At 40.8% G+C, this 17,756-nt stretch overlaps 1 protein-coding gene across 6 annotated transcripts in view; it reads right to left on the bottom strand.

Annotated features, from left to right (window-relative positions):
- LOC133653900 (uncharacterized) overlaps nt 1–17,756 on the bottom strand; it is a 117,083-nt gene that overhangs the window by 96,499 nt on the left and 2,828 nt on the right. Inside the window, exon 2 of one of the 6 annotated variants that reach the window (XM_062053728.1) lies at nt 6,276–6,305. The exons of the other annotated variants lie outside the window; for them this stretch is intronic. The gene's annotated coding sequence lies outside the window, so the exon portion shown is untranslated. The remainder of the gene's footprint in view (nt 1–6,275; nt 6,306–17,756) is intronic. 6 annotated transcript variants of the gene reach the window in all.

The following is a 17,756-nucleotide window of genomic DNA, read 5'->3' as shown; positions in this document are numbered from 1 at the left end:
CTTTTAGAACAAACAGGCCTGATGTAGCATGGATGTTAAAGGGGACCTATTATGCAAAACCATCGTTTCTTACGTATTGGTACCTGCTTTTGTGTACTGTATATTTTGAACTATAAGGCACACTTAAAATCCTTTCGTCTTTTCAAAAAAATTGACAGTGCACCTTTTAACTGGGTGCGCCTAAATAAAGTTAAAAGTTAATGTACCACTGATAGTCACACACACACTAAGTGTGGTGAAATGACTCTGCGTTTGACCCATCTCCTTATTCCACCCCCTGAGAGGTGAGGGGAGCAGTGAGCAGCAGCGGTGGCCACACTCGGGAATCATTTTGGTGATTTAACCCCCAATTCCAACCATGGATGCTGAGTGACAATCAGGGAGGTATGGAATAATTATGGTTATGCTTACCGACCTCTAAGCAATTTTATTTGGTACACAGTTTAATGATAAGTGTGACCGGTAGATGGCAGCCACACATAAGAGATACGTGTGGATTGCAGGCTGACGCCTGTTTAATAAATAGTGTAGCAAGCAAGACCAAACCTTTGATGTATTATTGAGAATATAGAACTGTCACGACTTGGACTGTGGCGTGGTTTGTTCTCCCGTGGTGCAAACGATTTGGACCAGACATCGCGTGAAGGTGAATACATTTTTAATTCTAACTCAAAAAAAGTACAAACAAAAGGCGCTCACAGCGGAGGTAAAAAACTTAACTAGAAAAACAAAAGGCGCTCACAATGGCGGAGAACTATAAACATTAAACAAAAACTTACTTGACAAGGGACTGTGAACATGGCATGAAGAAGCGTGATCATAAAGGGTGCAGAGCATAAATGTGATGTCGACAGGCAGACTAACAGAAAACAATGGACTTAAATAATACAGACATGATTGGTGAAAACAGGTGCGTGACTCGAAACGTGAAACAGGTGCGTGACAGGACAGGTGAAAACTAATGAGTTGCTATGGAAACAAACAAACAAGGAAGTGCAACCAGGAACTAAAAAGAGTCCAAAAAACAAACACATGGCCAAAACAAAAACATGAACAGACATGACAGAACACCCCCTTACGGACAGATCCCAGATGTCCAAAAAACAGGATCAAGAGTCATGGGAGGGCAGGAGGGGGACATGGCAGTGGGTCGCCAGGCCAAGTGGCCCCGAATCCACCGAGGCATAGTCATGTGGCGGCGGCGAGTGGAACGCCGCCGCCACAGGCGAAGTGGCCGACCCGGGAAGGGCCACGCATGTGGCCACGAGGAGGTCGGGGAACCTGGCGTGGCGGACGCCCATGGACTGGCCACATCCATGGCCGACGAGGAGGTGGATGCATTGTCGTCGTCGTGGCAGTCGGCGAAGCTTGGCGTGATGGGTCATGGCAAGGCGAAGCTTGGCGTGGCGGGTCGTGCGGCGAAGCTTGGCGTGGCAGGTCCTTGCGTGGTGAGTCTTGGTCTTGGCGTGGTGGGTCTTGGTCTTGGCGTGGGGGGTCTTGGTCACTTGGAGGGTCTTTGTCTTGGCATGTCGGTTCTTAGTCTTGGCATGGCGGTTCTTGGTCTTGGCTTGGGGTGTCTTGGTCTTGGTATGGGGGGTCTTGGTATGGGGGTTCATGGCGGCGTGGGGCTGCCACGGGCGGCACTTGGTGGTGTGGGGCTGCCACGGGCGGAACTTGGCGTGGGGCAGCCACGGGTGGAACTTGGCGGCGTGGGGCAGCCACGGGCGGCACTTGGCGGCATGGGGCAGCCACGGGCGGCACTTGGCGTCGTGGAGCAGCCACAGGCGGCACTTGGTGTCGTGGAGCAGGTACCGGAGCTTGGCGTGGTGGAGGTACTGGAGCCTGCCGTGGAACTTGGCGTGGTGGAACTTGACGTGGTGCACGTGGAGGTGGCCTAGCTGGGGGTTGCGGCCTGGCAGGTTGAAAGACCGGTGGTGGTGGCCGAACCGGAGGTTGCGGCTTAGCAGGCCGAAAGACTGGTGGTGGTGGTCGGGCTGGAGGCTGTGGCTTGACGTGACGAAAGACTGGTGGTGGTGGTCGTGCTGGAGGCTGTGGCTTGGCGTGACGAAAGACTGGTGGTGGTGGCTGAACCGGAAGTTGCGGCTTGGCGTGGCGATGCTGAGCCACCCCACCTGAACAATTCCCAGCCCTAGCCCCCCCCTCAAGGAGCGGATACCAGACGAGCTCCCCGCTGTCTGGAACCGTTTTTTGGGGTCGGTGGAGGGAGGTCAGGAGGGGGGCAAAATCCTCCCCTCTAAATTGTCCAAAATGTCTTTCCTTCCCCCCCACCTGGGCTTTTGTGGGTGAAAAAAAAGAATTGTTTTTTGACTTGGGCGTGACTTGAGTCCTGGGGGGCGGGGCATGAAAACTGGGTGACTGTGATTGACAAGCTCTAATTTGTAAAAAAATGTCCTGATAATGCTCTATCTTGGACTTAGAGTCTTTTGCTGGGGACGGGTGATCAAAAGAAAAAGAGTTCAGAAAAAAAAAAATCATGGTCTGTGATGTCAACCTGGGGAAGCCGGGCAGGCTGCGGCCCATTTCCGCTCACCTTCCCTGACGTCCTCGGTCTGGAGCGGCGCTTCCGGGAAAGGGATGACGTGCCGACGTCCCCGGGCCAAAAGGAGCTGATCAGCACCAGTTTGCCGGTCGGACCCCACATGAGATCCTTGCGCTCCATGGGGGAATAGCGAAGTGTCTCTGCTTCCATGGCGCGCAGGACCTCCCACGTTCCTTCGTCCAATCTTGCGGGAGAACGTTTTAGCTGTCGACATCTGTCACGACTTGGACTGTGGCGTGGTTTGTTCTCCCGTGGTGCAAACGATTTGGACCAGACATCGCGTGAAGGTGAATACATTTTTAATACTAACTCAAAAAAAGTACAAACAAAAGGCGCTCACAGCGGAGGTAAAAAACTTGACTAGAAAAACAAAAGGCGCGCACAATGGCGCAGAACTATGAACATTAAACAAAAACTTACTTGACAAGGGACTATGAACATGGCATGAAGAAGCGTGATCATAAAGGGTGCAGAGCATAAATGTGATGTCGACAGGCAGACTAACAGAAAACAATGGACTTAAATAATACAGACATGATTGGTGAAAACAGGTGCGTGACTCGAAACGTGAAACAGGTGCGTGACAGGACAGGTGAAAACTAATGAGTTGCTATGGAAACAAACAAACAAGGAAGTGCAACCAGGAACTAAAAAGAGTCCAAAAAACAAACACATGGCCAAAACAAAAACATGAACAGACATGACAAGAACATTACACACAGCGCTCGTTAGATTGTCGGCGCATTACGGATACCGTAGTTATACATGCTGTCCTTTGACATACAGGTATTATTATAGTGTGTGTATTGGGACCCAAAAATGCCCCCTTTTAAGAGACATATTTTCTGGCGTTTTGTTTCGACCTATCTTGCAAATTCAACTTTTTTACCTATTGGTACCTGCTGTTGTGTATTTAGGATCTGCGTAAGTCCCGAAAACGCGCGCGCGTCCGCCATTATAGCCCGCGCTGTACACAATAAGCTCCTTCATTTTCCTCTATCCTCTTTTTCTCTATCCGCTGTTGCTATTTCTAATACAAAGTAGTGTACAGTTCTAACTTATATCTGTTACTCACTATGGAAGTTCTAAAAACTACCGGTACAACAAAGATGACGGGGAGAAGACGCAGTCAAAGTGGAGGCATATAAAATAGACCGCCCACATAACGGCGCATCCTGAAGAGACAGACAGAAAGCGGATAGAAGATGGTCTGTTAAACATAATCTATTCAACATTTTGACCAAAGAACCACCATTACATGTTATGTAGACCACAAGGAAGTTTTTTAAATGTAGGAAAAAAAAAATCATAATATGACCCCTTTATTGCACCTTATAACCCGGTGCGCCTTTTGTATGAAAATAGACCTGAATAGACCCGCTCATCGGCAGTGCGCCTTATAATCCAGGGTCCGAAAAATACAGTATTTGGGATCGGCATAAGTCTCGAATGTTTGAAATCAAACCGTGGAGGCATTGCGGTAGGGCTGGACAATTAATCAAATTTAAATCGTGATCACGATTTTGGCCGCTACGATTAAATGAGGATAATCCTCTGCAATATTAACATTTAAAAAGCAGGCTGCGCTGCGTGTCAATTCAAGTACTTTCACAACCAACAGTCAGCCAACCACCAGTGGGCAACTGAAAGACAGTGGACTACTGTAGCTCCTGAAAATATAAGGAACATTTAATTCCTTATTATTGGTGATCTTCTCTCCCGTAGAGTGACCCACATTTTAGCCCCGGAAAACGCCCGCACGCCTCGCTGTCCATTAGGCATCTTCCCGCTCAATCCCGCAAACCCGGAAATGCTCCCGCGTGTATAAACCCAGTACTCTGCACGGCAAAGCTGCATTGGTGTGCACATCCAAACAAATTATTGCGGCGACAGGTTAAGCATTAAAACACTTTCCTTCTTTCCTCAGAGCTATGGTTACTCACACAGCAGGCCACCCGCCACCAGCGAAAAGAGCCCCGACGAACAGCTACAAAAGCGAGGGTGCCCAAAGTACAGGCTACCGTAACAACAACCGTGCACCGAGGGACCTCATATCCATCCATCTCTCAAAGATGTAATAATGTTTTATTTGACAAAGACATGTCCTATGTATACACTGTGATCAGTACAGTGTGTGCTCCTTGTAGTATCTGCTTTTTGTGCATCATCTTATGTTTTCACTAATGTTTGCACTTTATCATCGGACTGTGCAATAGCATATTTATTTTAGGTAAACCTTTTGTCTTTTGTCCTTTTTATTTTATCAATTATTTTTTTAAAGTTTCATTTTGAAATGAATGCCCTGAACACATGCTGTTTGTTTAAAATAAAAAGGGCAATGAAAATAATAATCGTCCTTCCCTTCATTGCGTTGATATTTATAAAACAATCTTGCCTTACCTCACCAACTTCCTCCAAACAAGCCGTTTGAAATTTGCCCAATTTGTGACATTTTTATAATTGGTGACAACAGCAGACATCTCCATATATGGTAGACATTAGGGCTGGGCCGATAATACGATATCAATATACAGCATATAGCGATAGACCCATACTCGATATCAATATAAAATGTGTTTGATAAAATGTTAGATATATTTTTATATTTTTTGGTCGAAAGAAACCAAAAATTATGAAGCAAGATTTGTTTCATGAAGCCACTCGCGCTTTGGGAACCCAGCGAACAGGAAGTGTTTACTGTACAGCAGAGCAGCCTAATGGGGGCACACAATCTTTTCTTCTTCTTAAAGGGGGCATAACAGAAAATATTTGAGAAGCACTGCATTAGCCGCGCTCATCCTACCTGGCTACAGGACACCTTCTCACCTGATAAAAAGCACCCTTGGTAAATTGGAAATTGTTTTACTGTATTTATTGGCAGGCTTAAATAAGTCATAACAAGTATTAATAATTATCGATATCGATCAATATAAAAAACGTGTATCGTGATATAGTTTTCGGCCATATCGCCCAGCCCTGGTAGACATTTACCCAAAGAGCTTTGCCATTGTAGTACAACGTTGTAGTCAATAAGGTCCTTCTTTTTGTCTGTCTGCTTGTTGGGCAGAGTGGCTTGTTCATGCACATGCATCCTCTGCTGTTGCCATTTCTGATACAAAGAAGCGTATGGTTCTAACTTATTTTCGGCAGTAGACTCCATATGGAAGCGCTAAAAACTACAGCATGGATGACGGGGAGAAGAATAAGTCGAAGTTGAGGCACATAAATAAGACCTCCTACAAAATGGCGCTTCCTGAAGAGACGGTCAGAAAGCGGTTTGAAAATGTATGCACAATTTTAAAAAGAACCACCTTTACATGTCATGTAGACCAAAAAAGCGTTTAAATCTAGAAAAAAAATCACAATATGAACCCAATAAAGAGAATTACAGGCAGGGAAAATGCATATCTATATAAATATTCAGAATTTAGAATTGTCACAGCAAGCGGAATGATGTGACCTAATGGAGATGCAATTCTATTCTCACTGTATAGTGGTGGGCCTGAAAATAAAAACGTATAAGTACATAACGGACTACTAAAATATGAAATTATAATGTTCAAATGTATACTGCTGCACTTGTCTGCTTCGTTGCTCTTTACGAAAAAGAAATGCTAAGTGCTGTCATTTTCAGGCTGTGACTTGTTTTGACCATAGCCATATAAACAATATTTCAAAAAATAAAATGTATTAATTACTAATGAGATGTATTTACCTTCAATCCATCCATCCATTTTCTTGTCATCTATAACACAAAGATAAGATGTCTTGACCCACATTGGATTGTTTTTAGCATCTTTAATTAAAAAAATGTATCAATGTGGCCATCTGGATCCTTTATTTTTCTGTATGCTATACTGTATCGATAGTTTTATTTGAAAATGATATTATAATATTAAATGCCAGCAGTTTGCAGTGTTTCATTTTAGATTTAGGAAATCATTAAAGCTCTTTATACAGTAACTAAAAGACCTTTAAAGGCAGTTTTATGTTCTGCATTTTAATGTACCTAAAATGAAGCGAACATTGACCTTAAAACTGAGCTACGTACCAAACTGTGATTATGACGTACAGTTACACCTCTAAGTAACACGTTTGTAGTTGAATCAGTGCATACTGAACACATTTGAAGCCATCCAATGTTAAAAGAGAACTTCACTTTTTTTTAAAATGTTGCCTATCTCCCCATGTGAGACAAGAACACATAAGTCTTTCTTTTTTCATGCATTCTAATTCGTAAAATATGGCAAGTACGAGGTGACTAACAATGCAGCTAATTGGAGTACACTATTCCACTCATAAAGCCCTCTAAAAAAATATTTAAAAAACCGCAAGCAATACTCCATTTACATCTTGTGACCTGAATATTAAACAAGTATTAGCGATATAGAGCTTAAAAGTGTGACGTAAAAACGTAATGCATCATGTGTCTCACTGGATCGAAAGCATATTTACATTGGGTTAAATGCAAGACTCTGTCCTAAAGTAGTGTTTTTTTTCTTTAACATGCAAACGTTGAAACATGTGGCATCAATAGCTGCCACAATGGTTGTCATGATCAATTCAGGGAAAAAAAAAAGATTTGATGAGATTTGTCTTATTTCCAGCGCAAAAGCAAAGTTAAGGAAGTCGGGTTAGTGAGCTAATAAAAAGACGATGCATAGCCTGGATAGCAGCCAAGGGACGTTCAACATGACTTTTTACTCGCCATCGATTGCACCGATCACCTGAGTGCAAAAAAGTGCAGTTCCCCTTTAAGATTCAAGGTGGATTCTACATGTAAATACTTTAGATAGGACACATACTGTAATTTTGTTGTTGCAGCAAATATTAACTCCATTCCAAGTCATAAAAGTCCACATTTATATAAAATAGAATACGTTAAATTAATTAAAAGATAACACATATTCCTACACTTGCATACTTGCCAACCTTGAGACCTCCAATATCGGGAGGTGGGGGGGGGCTTGGTCGGGGGTGGGGGGTGTGGTTAGGGGCGTGGTTAAGAGGAGATTATATTTACAGCTAGAATTCACCAACTCAAGTATTTCATATATATATATATATATATATATATATATATATATATATATATATATATATATATATATATATATATATATATATATATATATATATATATATATATATATGTATATATATATATATATATATATATATATATATATATATATATATATATATATATATATATATATATATATATATATATATATATATAAATACTTGACTTTCAGTGAATTCTAGCTATATATATATATATATATATATATATATATATATATATATATATATATATATATATATATATATATATATATATATATATATATATATATATATATATATATATAAAAGAAATACTTGAATTTTAGTGTTCATTTATTTACACATATTCACACACACTCACAACACTCATCTACTCATTGTTGTACTTGAAAGTACAATGCTTTGTTAAGGGTTGAATTGTCCATCCTCTTTCTATTCTCTGTCACTATTTTTCTAACCATGCTGAACACCCTCTCTGATGATGCATTGCTGTGTGGCACGCACAAAAGTGCTTTCATCAAATGCACGAGAGTGTGGAATCTTCCATCTCTCCCTAGCATGGCCCAAAACCGGTCAATCCTTGCTTCCTGGGGAAGATCTTCCCTGGCAAGCAATTGGTACTCCAGTACTTGTACCCGGAGGCTGGTCAGGTCCAATCGCAGCTGCGGCAGACTTTTTTTTGGGGGGGCGTGGCCTCCAGCTCCGGCTGAATACCGGGAGTTTGTCGGGAGAAAATCTCTGTCTGGAGGTTGTCGGGAGAGGCGTTGAATATCGGGATTTTCCCGCTAAAAACGGGAGGGTTGGCAAGTATGCACTTGGCCCCAGCTTTGCCTCTTAGGCCTTTGCAAAGCATAAATAACTGAAAGCATTTCATGTCGACATGCTTCTTGTGCCATGACCCTGTTGATCTACAACAGGGGTGTCCAAACTTTTTCCAGCAAGGGCCGCATACAGAAAAGTTGAAGGCTCTCGGGCCACTTTGTACTTTTTTTTTGTACATTCAAGACCCGAAAACCTCTTACATGCCAGTTATTATTAGTTTTTTTAATTTTGCATGATTTCCTGTCCAGTGCTCTTATTTTATGTTCCACGTCCTTTTTAATGACCTCAACGTTGTGCCTTTACAGTTCATGCGTCTCTTTTCCACTTGTGCACCTGCCTTTCTCCGGTAAAGAAGACTTGTTTACTGCACTTGCCTGCCGTTTCTGCATCCCGGAGTGCCTAACGTAACAACAACTAATACAATGTAGTTGAATCAATTATTCTTATTACTATTCTTTATCAATATTAGTAGGATTAAAACATTATAAGGCTTAGCACACTCAAAATCTTACCATTACCATTGTTTTCTGCACTTGCCTGCCGTCCCTGCATCCCGGAGTGCATACATAAAACAAAACGTAACAAAAAACTAGTACAATGTAGTTCAATCAATTATTAATCTTATAATCAGTCTTTATCAATACTTATTATTTTAAATATTTTGTTTTCGCAAACTCAAAATCTTACCATATCTTGCAAGCAATGTTTACATATGTTCATCAAACACCATGTAAAAGACGCACAGGTCAACAGCAATTTTGGTTTTCAGGTCCCATTTTGGGGGAATTTGGTCTGGTTCCATTTTTCCTAAGCACAAATTGTATTTTGTCGGTGTCGCGGGCCAATTAAAAACGAACTACGGGCTGCAAATGGCCCCCGGGCCACACTTTGGACACCCCTGATCTACAATATAGCGCTAAGGGCTTAGCTGGGTGGTCTGTGTGAGGCAATGCAATAGAACAGGTATATTCAACAGGCGGACGGGGGCCAAATCTGGCATGGAAATGAAACCATACCGGCCCCCGGATTCAGTTCAAAACTCGGGAGAAAAACATTTTTGCAGCAAATTCCCCAAAACACTAAGTGCGCCTGTTGTATAACGGAACTTGGACCACTCATTGGTAGGTCATTGCATTGACATTTTAACCTTGTTAGCAAACATAGAACACTGGGGTCCAAACTTGTGATTTTCATTTAACTGAGGCGTTCCTCAATTCCTCACCTGACATCCGCAGAAAAGTTACGACCTGACCTAGGGGACGACGTGGCGAAGTTGGTAGAGTGGCTGTGCCAGCAATCGGAGTGTTGCTGGTTACTGGGGTTCAATTCCCACCTTCTACCTTCCTAGTCACGTCCGTTGTGTCCTTGGGCAAGACACTTCACCCTTTGCTCCTGATGGCTGCTGGTTAGTGCCTTGCATGGCAGCTCCCGCCATCAGTGTGTGAATGTGTGTGTGAATGGGTAAATGTGGAAATACTGTCAAAGTGCTTTGAGTACCTTGAAGGTAGAAAAGCGCTATACAAGTATAACCCATTTATTATTTATTTATTATTTAAAAGTTACTACTAGGGCTGGGCGGTTACCGGTATTACGAGTTATACCGGTATATTTTAGAAAGAGGTATGTATTTGAGACAATACTATACCTGCGCGTCATTGAATTTCTTCAATCGACATTCAGCGCACTGGGCAGAAAACCACATTGAGTCAACACCCGCCGCGGGCCTTTTCGATGCTTTGTTTTAATTGTGTGAGAGCATTCACGCATATAACGTTCATTAAACAGTTGGATTCCCCTGGTCCATACCAAATATAAGTCCGCTGCTAGGCGTCAGCCAAGGAGCCCCGCCGTGGTACAGTGCGCCGCCACAAGGGTGCCCGGCAGGCACTGTAAATGAGGGAGGGTCTGGTGCACGCCTGGAGTTGCTACTGCGCATTGCCGACACAGAAACCTGCCACATTTGCCTGCCCGCACCGTAGCTCCGGCAGCTGGCGGGAGCGGGTGGCGGCTCCTCCTCTTTATTAACCAGAGGGAACACAATCTGGTGAAAAGATTCAACAGAACAGCCGTCAGAGCCGATAAACTGCCGCTGCTAACTGCTAAAGCTAACAGATATAGCTCAGCTGAAACCCTTGCTGATGTCACACGCCACTTGGCAACATACTCGCACACGCTTTCATGAAACTTCTCTCAAATGCATATGACATATATGTGAAGTCTTTTTTTTTAATGATAAATGGGTTATACTTGTATAGCGCTTTTCTACCTTCAAGGTACTCAAAGCGCAGTATTTCCACATTCACCCATTCACACACACATTCACACACTGATTGCAGGAGCTGCCATGCAAGGCGCTAACCAGCAGCTATCAGGAGCAAGGGTGAAGTGTCTTGCCCAAGGACACAAAGGACGTGACTAGGATGGTAGAAGGTGGGGTAAGGCATTAATTACTTTCCCTAGTATTCAATTGATAAATTACTTTTTTGGTTAAGTAACAAGTAACTAATGAAGTACTTTGCAAAATTACATTTCAGAACACTGGTTGTAACAGTCATCTGGTGTTGAGTTTAAACTAAACAATTTGCATGTTTTGTTTAAAATACAAATCAATACAATATACAATATGTCGTATGTTGGCATTCGGCCTAAAAATACCGGGATATCAGTTTTGGTCCATATCACCCAGACGTAGTTACTACACAGGTCGAGCGCAAAAAGCTGAAGACAACTGGCAACTACTTTATGAGCACTCATGAGCCACCCAGAATGTCTCTCTTCCAGGAAAAGCTTCCTGAACAACACCAAAGCTCTGGAGACCACCCTAACTGCTGCCAGGACCAGAAGCGATGGAGCAGCCTCGGCAGCCAGATAACTCAATGGAGAGAGAGAGGGGATGAATGCCTCACTACCGGCCATGATCAACCTTAGGCTATCTGGAAAACCCTGGACCGCCTGCGCGCCAGAGAGCCTCCATGAAGAGGTGGAAACTGGCAACATCAGACTCATGTTCAAACCCTGTTTCCATATGAGTTGGGAAATTGTGTTAGATGTAAATATAAACGGAATACAATGATTTGCAAATCGTTTTGAACCCATATTCAGTTGAATATGCTACAAAGACAACATATTTGATGTTCAAACTGATAAACATTTTTTTTTTGCAAATAATCATTAACTTTAGAATTTGATGCCAGCAACACGTGACAAAGAAGTTGGGAAAGGTGGCAATAAATACTGATAAAGTTGAGGAATGCTCATCAAACACTTATTTGGAACATCCCACAGGTGAACAGGCCAATTGGGAACAGGTGGGTGCCATGATTGGGTATAAAAGTAGATTCCATGAAATGCTCAGTCATTCACAAACAAGGATGGGGTGAGGGTCACCACTTTGTCAACAAATGCGTGAGCAAATTGTTGAACAGTTTAAGAAAAACCTTTCTCAACCAGCTATTGCAAGGAATTTAGGGATTTCACCATCTACGGTATGTAACATCATCAAACGGTTCAGAGAATCTGGTGAAATCACTGCACGTAAGCAGCTAAGCCCGTGACCTTCGATCCCTCAGGCTGTACTGCATCAACAAGCGACATCAGTGTGTAAAGGATATCATCACATGGGCTCAGGAACACTTCAGAAACCCACTGTCAGTAACTACAGTTGGTCGCTACATCTGTAAGTGCAAGTTAAAACTCTCTATGCAAGGCGAAAACCGTTTATAAACAACACCCAGAAACGCCGTCGGCTTTGCTGGGCCTGAGCTCATCTAAGATGGACTGATACAAAGTGGAAAAGTGTTCTGTGGTCTGACGAGTCCACATTTCAAATAGTTTTTGGAAACTGTGGACGTCGTGTCCTCCGGACCAAAGAGGAAAAGAACCATCCGGATTGTTATAGGCGCAAAGTTGAAAAGCCAGCATCTGTGATGGTATGGGGTGTATTAGTGCCCAAGGCATGGGTAACTTACACATCTGTGAAGGCGCCATTAATGCTGAAAGGTACATACAGGTTTTGGAGCAACATATGTTGCCATCCAAGCAACGTTACCATGGATGCCCCTGCTTATTTCAGCAAGACAATGCCAAGCCACGTGTTACATCAACGTGGCTTCGTAGTAAAAGAGTACGGGTACTAGACTGGCCTGCCTGTAGTCCAGACCTGTCTCCTATTGAAAATGTGTTGAGTTGAGTTGAGTTGAGTTTGAGTTTGTTTCGAACATGCAAGCATACAACATGATACATCACAATTTCCAGTTTCTCTTTTCAACAGTTTCGAAAAGGAGTAGGAAGAAGCAGAGCTTATTTAATCCTACTTCTTTTCTTTTACATAAGTTGCTAAAATTTTTGTTCACTTCCTGTTCTGAATTTATTCACAATGTACTCCATAAGTAATCACAATAAAAATAAATAAATAAATAATAATTGGTGAAGTAAGTTACATTTCATATGATGAGATAAGTAAGATTATTATGAGAGTGAAAGAATGGGTGAATTAAATAAATTCAGAATGGTTATCATGGTTCTTCTTCTTTGTACTTTGTAAACACTTTAAGTTTGAAGAGTTTCTTGAAGTGGATCATATTAGTACATTGTTTGATTGCTTTGCTTAATCCATTCCATAATTTAATTCCACATACTGATATACTGAAGGTCTTAAGTGTTGTACGTGCATACACATGTTTTAAATTACATTTCTCTCTAAGATTATATTTCTCCTCTTTTTTTGAGAAGAATTATTGTATATTCTTGGGTAGCAGGTTATAGTTTGCTTTGTGTATAATTTTAGCTGTTTGCAAATTCACTATGTCGTGGAATTTCAGTATCTTTGATTCAATAAATAAAGGGTTTGTATGCTCTCTATATCCAACATTATGTATTATTCTAACTGATCTTTTTTGTAACACCGTTAATGAATGAAGTGTACTTTTGTAATTATTTCCCCATATTTCTACACAGTAAGTCAGATATGGTAACACTAGTGAGCAGTAGAGAATATGAAGTGATTTTTTGTCTAGAACATGTTTTGCCTTATTCATTATTGACGTTTTTCTTGCTACTTTATGTTGTATATTTTTTACGTGAGATTTCCAGTTCAATTTATCATCAATCATTATACCTAGAAATTTGGTTTCGTTTACTCTTTCATTTTATTTTCCGTCTATTTGTATTTGTGTTTGACTTTCTCTTCTACTGTTACCAAATAGCATTATTTTAGTTTTACTGAGATTCAACGATAGTCTGTTCTTGTCAAACCATCTTTTTAATTTGTTAATTTCTTCTGTTATTATTTGTATTATCTTTTGTGTGTTCTCTCCTGAACAAAACGCTGTTGTATCATCCGCAAATAATACTAACTTTAAATCTTTTGTAACTTTACAAATGTCATTTATATAGAGATTGAATAATTTAGGTCCTAGTATTGATCCCTGAGGTACACCACAGGATATATTTAGCGTTGTAGACGTGTGTTCGCCTAGCTTCACGTATTGTTTCCTGTTCGTTAGATAACTTCTTATCCAGTTTAAGACTAACCCTCTGATGCCATATCGTTCTACTTTTTTGATTAACATATTGTGATTAATTATGTCAAATGCTTTAGTTAAATCCATAAAAACTGCTGCCGCACATTTTTTACTATCTATTGCATTGGTAATTTCTTCTGTAATTTCAATTAAAGCCATTGAAGTTGATACATTAGCTCTGTATCCATATTGGTTCTCTTTGAGTATTCTATTTTTATTTATGAAACTCTCTAATCTGTTATTGAACTGTTTTTCAATGATTTTAGAAAATTGTGGAAGTAAAGAAACAGGTCTATAATTTGTAAATTGATGTTTGTCTCCAGTCTTATAAATTGGTGCAACTTTAGCAATTTTCATTTTGTTTGGAAATGTACCTGTTTGAAATGATAGGTTACTAATATACATTAATGGTCCTGAGATCTCTTCAATAACCTTTTTTATCGTTTCCATCTCAATTCCGTTACAATCAGTTGAAGTCTTAGATTTACATGTTTTCGCGATTGTAACTATTTTCTCCTGTGTCACATTACTGAGGAACATGGAGTTGGGATTTCGCTCTATGGTATCATTATAGTCCTCAATTGAAACTGGGTCTGGAATCCTTTCTTCCAATTTTGGTCCAATATTTACAAAATAATTATTGAAGCTTTCAACCACTTCCTTTATGTTGTCATTTTTTTATTTCCGTCTAAGAAGTATTGGGGGTAGTCCCTCTTTGTGCCATTTTTAATAATGCTATTGAGGATGCCCCATGTTGCTCTCATATTATTTTTGTTCCTGACCAATAATTCACTGTAATATTCTTTTCTACATGATCGTAGTATGTATGTTAACTTGTTTTTATACTTTTTGTACTTAATTTCTGCCTCTGTAGTTCTTTGTGCTATACATTTTCTATATAGTGTATTCTTCTTCTTACAAGCATTTTTTAATCCTTTTGTCATCCATGGTTGATTATTCTTTCGCTGCTTTCTACTGAGTTGTTTCCATGGACACTGTTTGTCATAAAGTATTATGAACGTGTTTAAGAAATGTTCATATCCTTCATCAACCTCTTTTTCATTGTACACATTGTCCAATGTGTGGCGCATTATGAAGCCTAAAATACCACAACGGAGACCCCCGGACTGTTGAACAACTTAAGCTGTACATCAAGCAAGAATGGGAAATAATTCCACCCGAGAAGCTTAAAAAATGTGTCTCCTCAGTTCCCAAATGTTTACTGAGTTTTGTTAAAAGGAAAGGCCATGTAACACAGCGGTGAACATGCCATTTCCCAAATACTTTGGCACGTGTTGCAGCCATGAAATTCTAAGTTAATTATTATTTGCAAAAAAAAAATAAAGTTTATGAGTTTGAACATGAAATATCTTGTCTTTGTAGTGCATTCAATTGAATATGGGTTGAAAAGGATTTGCAAATCATTGTATTCCGTTTATATTTACATCTAACACAATTTCCCAACTCATATGGAAACGAGGTTTGTACATGTGGAGAGCTCCAGAACATGAAACACCTCATGAGTTGCAGCCAAGCCCCACAGTTTACTGGAGATGACCTGGCCGAACCGAGCTCAGCTGCCTTCGCCAACGCCAACCACTGGAGGGACTTGTTATTAAGATGGCCGGACACAATGAAGAAGAAGTCCTCACCTTTTTGGCAGTTACACATTTTTTCAGTAATGTCATTTGTGTAACAAAAGTGTTGCTGTACATTGTTTACTTCAGACAGTCATTTGTTCAACTTCTTTAGTTACAATGGTAGTGTTCCTCGAGGTTCCATTTTAGGTCCTTTCTTTTTCATAATTTGGGCTATTCAACTGGTAGCCCTAGAGTTCAGTTAAAAAAACTTGTGAGACTCAGTTTTGCAGCAGACTCCTAAAAACACCAGAGGGCTGTCATAGAGATGATCTTTGACTGGCTTTTCTGTAGAAGGTTCTAAAAAATCAGCAGAGCACTCCTGTAACTATTGACAAAATGAATACGCCAAAATCAAATATCTACGGTAGAAGACGCTTGTTCTCCAGAATATACGAAATAGAAATATTAGCGACGTAAGAAGTCCTGCCCCTCAATCTTTAGCTTTCTGGAAATGTGGATTTATTTAAATATCCCCGCAATACAGATTCCTGGCTGACCTATAATTACACACAAATATAATAAGCACATGCAAATGTTTTACGCTGATTTGCACACAGTTCACTCACTTACTTATGTGTCGTTGGAAAATAATTTTCACTTTCAACTACCAGTACTTATCCTCAACAGGGTCTGCAGGAAGTTGGAGTGTATGAGAGAAAGGAAGACCAGTCAATCACAGGGCACTTACTGAGATATATTTTAAAATTAAATTTGGACATTTTCTTTTTCCACCCTCTATTGGCGTACGAGCTAGGAAGTATAGAGTTATCTAAACAAGAACTACGGTGCCTGAATGTAATGAAAAATATATGTAAAAAAGGTCAAGGTGTGTCTAATGTTGAATTTTGTGGATCTATGTTATTAATTTGGCTTTGAAAGGATATGGAAGTGCTGCTGCGTATGTATGCGTAAGTATGATCAACCGCTCATAAATAGTATTACAGTAAAAGAGCATCAACGTGTATGTATGTATGGCCATGAGATGACCCAAAGATCCGCAGTGGTCTTCAGGTGTGCAAAGGGAACCAAACAGAGTGTGTTTATATGTGTAAAATGAACACAACAAGGAATCATGGGAGGGGAGAGGAGCACTTCTGTCACTGTCGCCTCGGGTGCAACAGCGGTAGGAATTGTTTTCTGCCATGGGGGACTCTCTTGACTGTTCCGTCACCCTCGACAGAAGGCTGATTCTGCCCTGGCCTGCTTGATGTCTAACACACAGGGAGAATATTAAGGATGCCTGACGAGGCAAAGCTGGAAGGGAGAGAATTCTTGACATTTTGTACAACAAGCAGGAATAGGGGGCGCTATCCTGTGCAAATTGTGGGTGTGCTTCACGCTCTGAACATTATTGCTCGGAATTCCCAGCAAGGCTGCAGCATTATGGTGAATGTGAAATGTCTTCTCGTTAGCTGTAATTCTTGATATGGGTTATCAGGGAGGCTGCCTCAGGGGTGACCCTCCTGCTTGGGTCAACACAATGTGTGTAATAAGGTGAAATAGGTGAACATACATTCATTGATTCCTATATAGCAGGGATTTTAAACTATTTTTTTAAGGTTGGGGGCACATTTCCAGAAAACTAAGAACATACTTCTAGCTTCATAGTCTTATTTTGTGTATTCCGGAGTAGACAATTGATATTAATCTATTTATTGTGTCAGACTTACAGGAGCGCCCTGCTGTTTTTAAGAACTTTCTGCAAAAATGTGAGTATCTCACAAGTTTTTTTTAAGTGACCTTGCGGGCCACCAGTTTACTAGCTTAAATGATGAAAAAGAAAGGACCTAATATGGAACCTTAGTGAACACCAATAGTATAACTAAAGCAGTTGAACAAATTACTATTGACTGCATCTGAAGTAAACGAGCTACAGTAACACCTTAGTTACATAAAATCACATTATGAAAAAAATGTCTAACTGTCAAAAAAGAGAGGACTTTAAGGGGTGCCTTAAGGAACGCCTCAATTAATCACAAGTTTGGTCCCCAGGGTTTTATGTTTGCTAGCAAGGTTAAAATGTCAATGCAAACATCTGCCAATGTGTTTACAGTGGTCCAATTTCCTCTATAGTGTTTTTAGCAATCAGAGTCTTGTATAGAGAGAGTATGGACAACTAAACGAGAGGCGCCATGTTTGGTA

Source organism: Entelurus aequoreus, linkage group LG07 (assembly GCF_033978785.1).
Source record: "Entelurus aequoreus isolate RoL-2023_Sb linkage group LG07, RoL_Eaeq_v1.1, whole genome shotgun sequence".
In the NCBI taxonomy this organism is placed as follows: Eukaryota; Metazoa; Chordata; class Actinopteri; order Syngnathiformes; family Syngnathidae; genus Entelurus; species Entelurus aequoreus.
The sequence above is the reverse complement of the archived record's forward strand: the minus strand, read 5'-3'. Positions and strand labels throughout refer to the sequence as shown.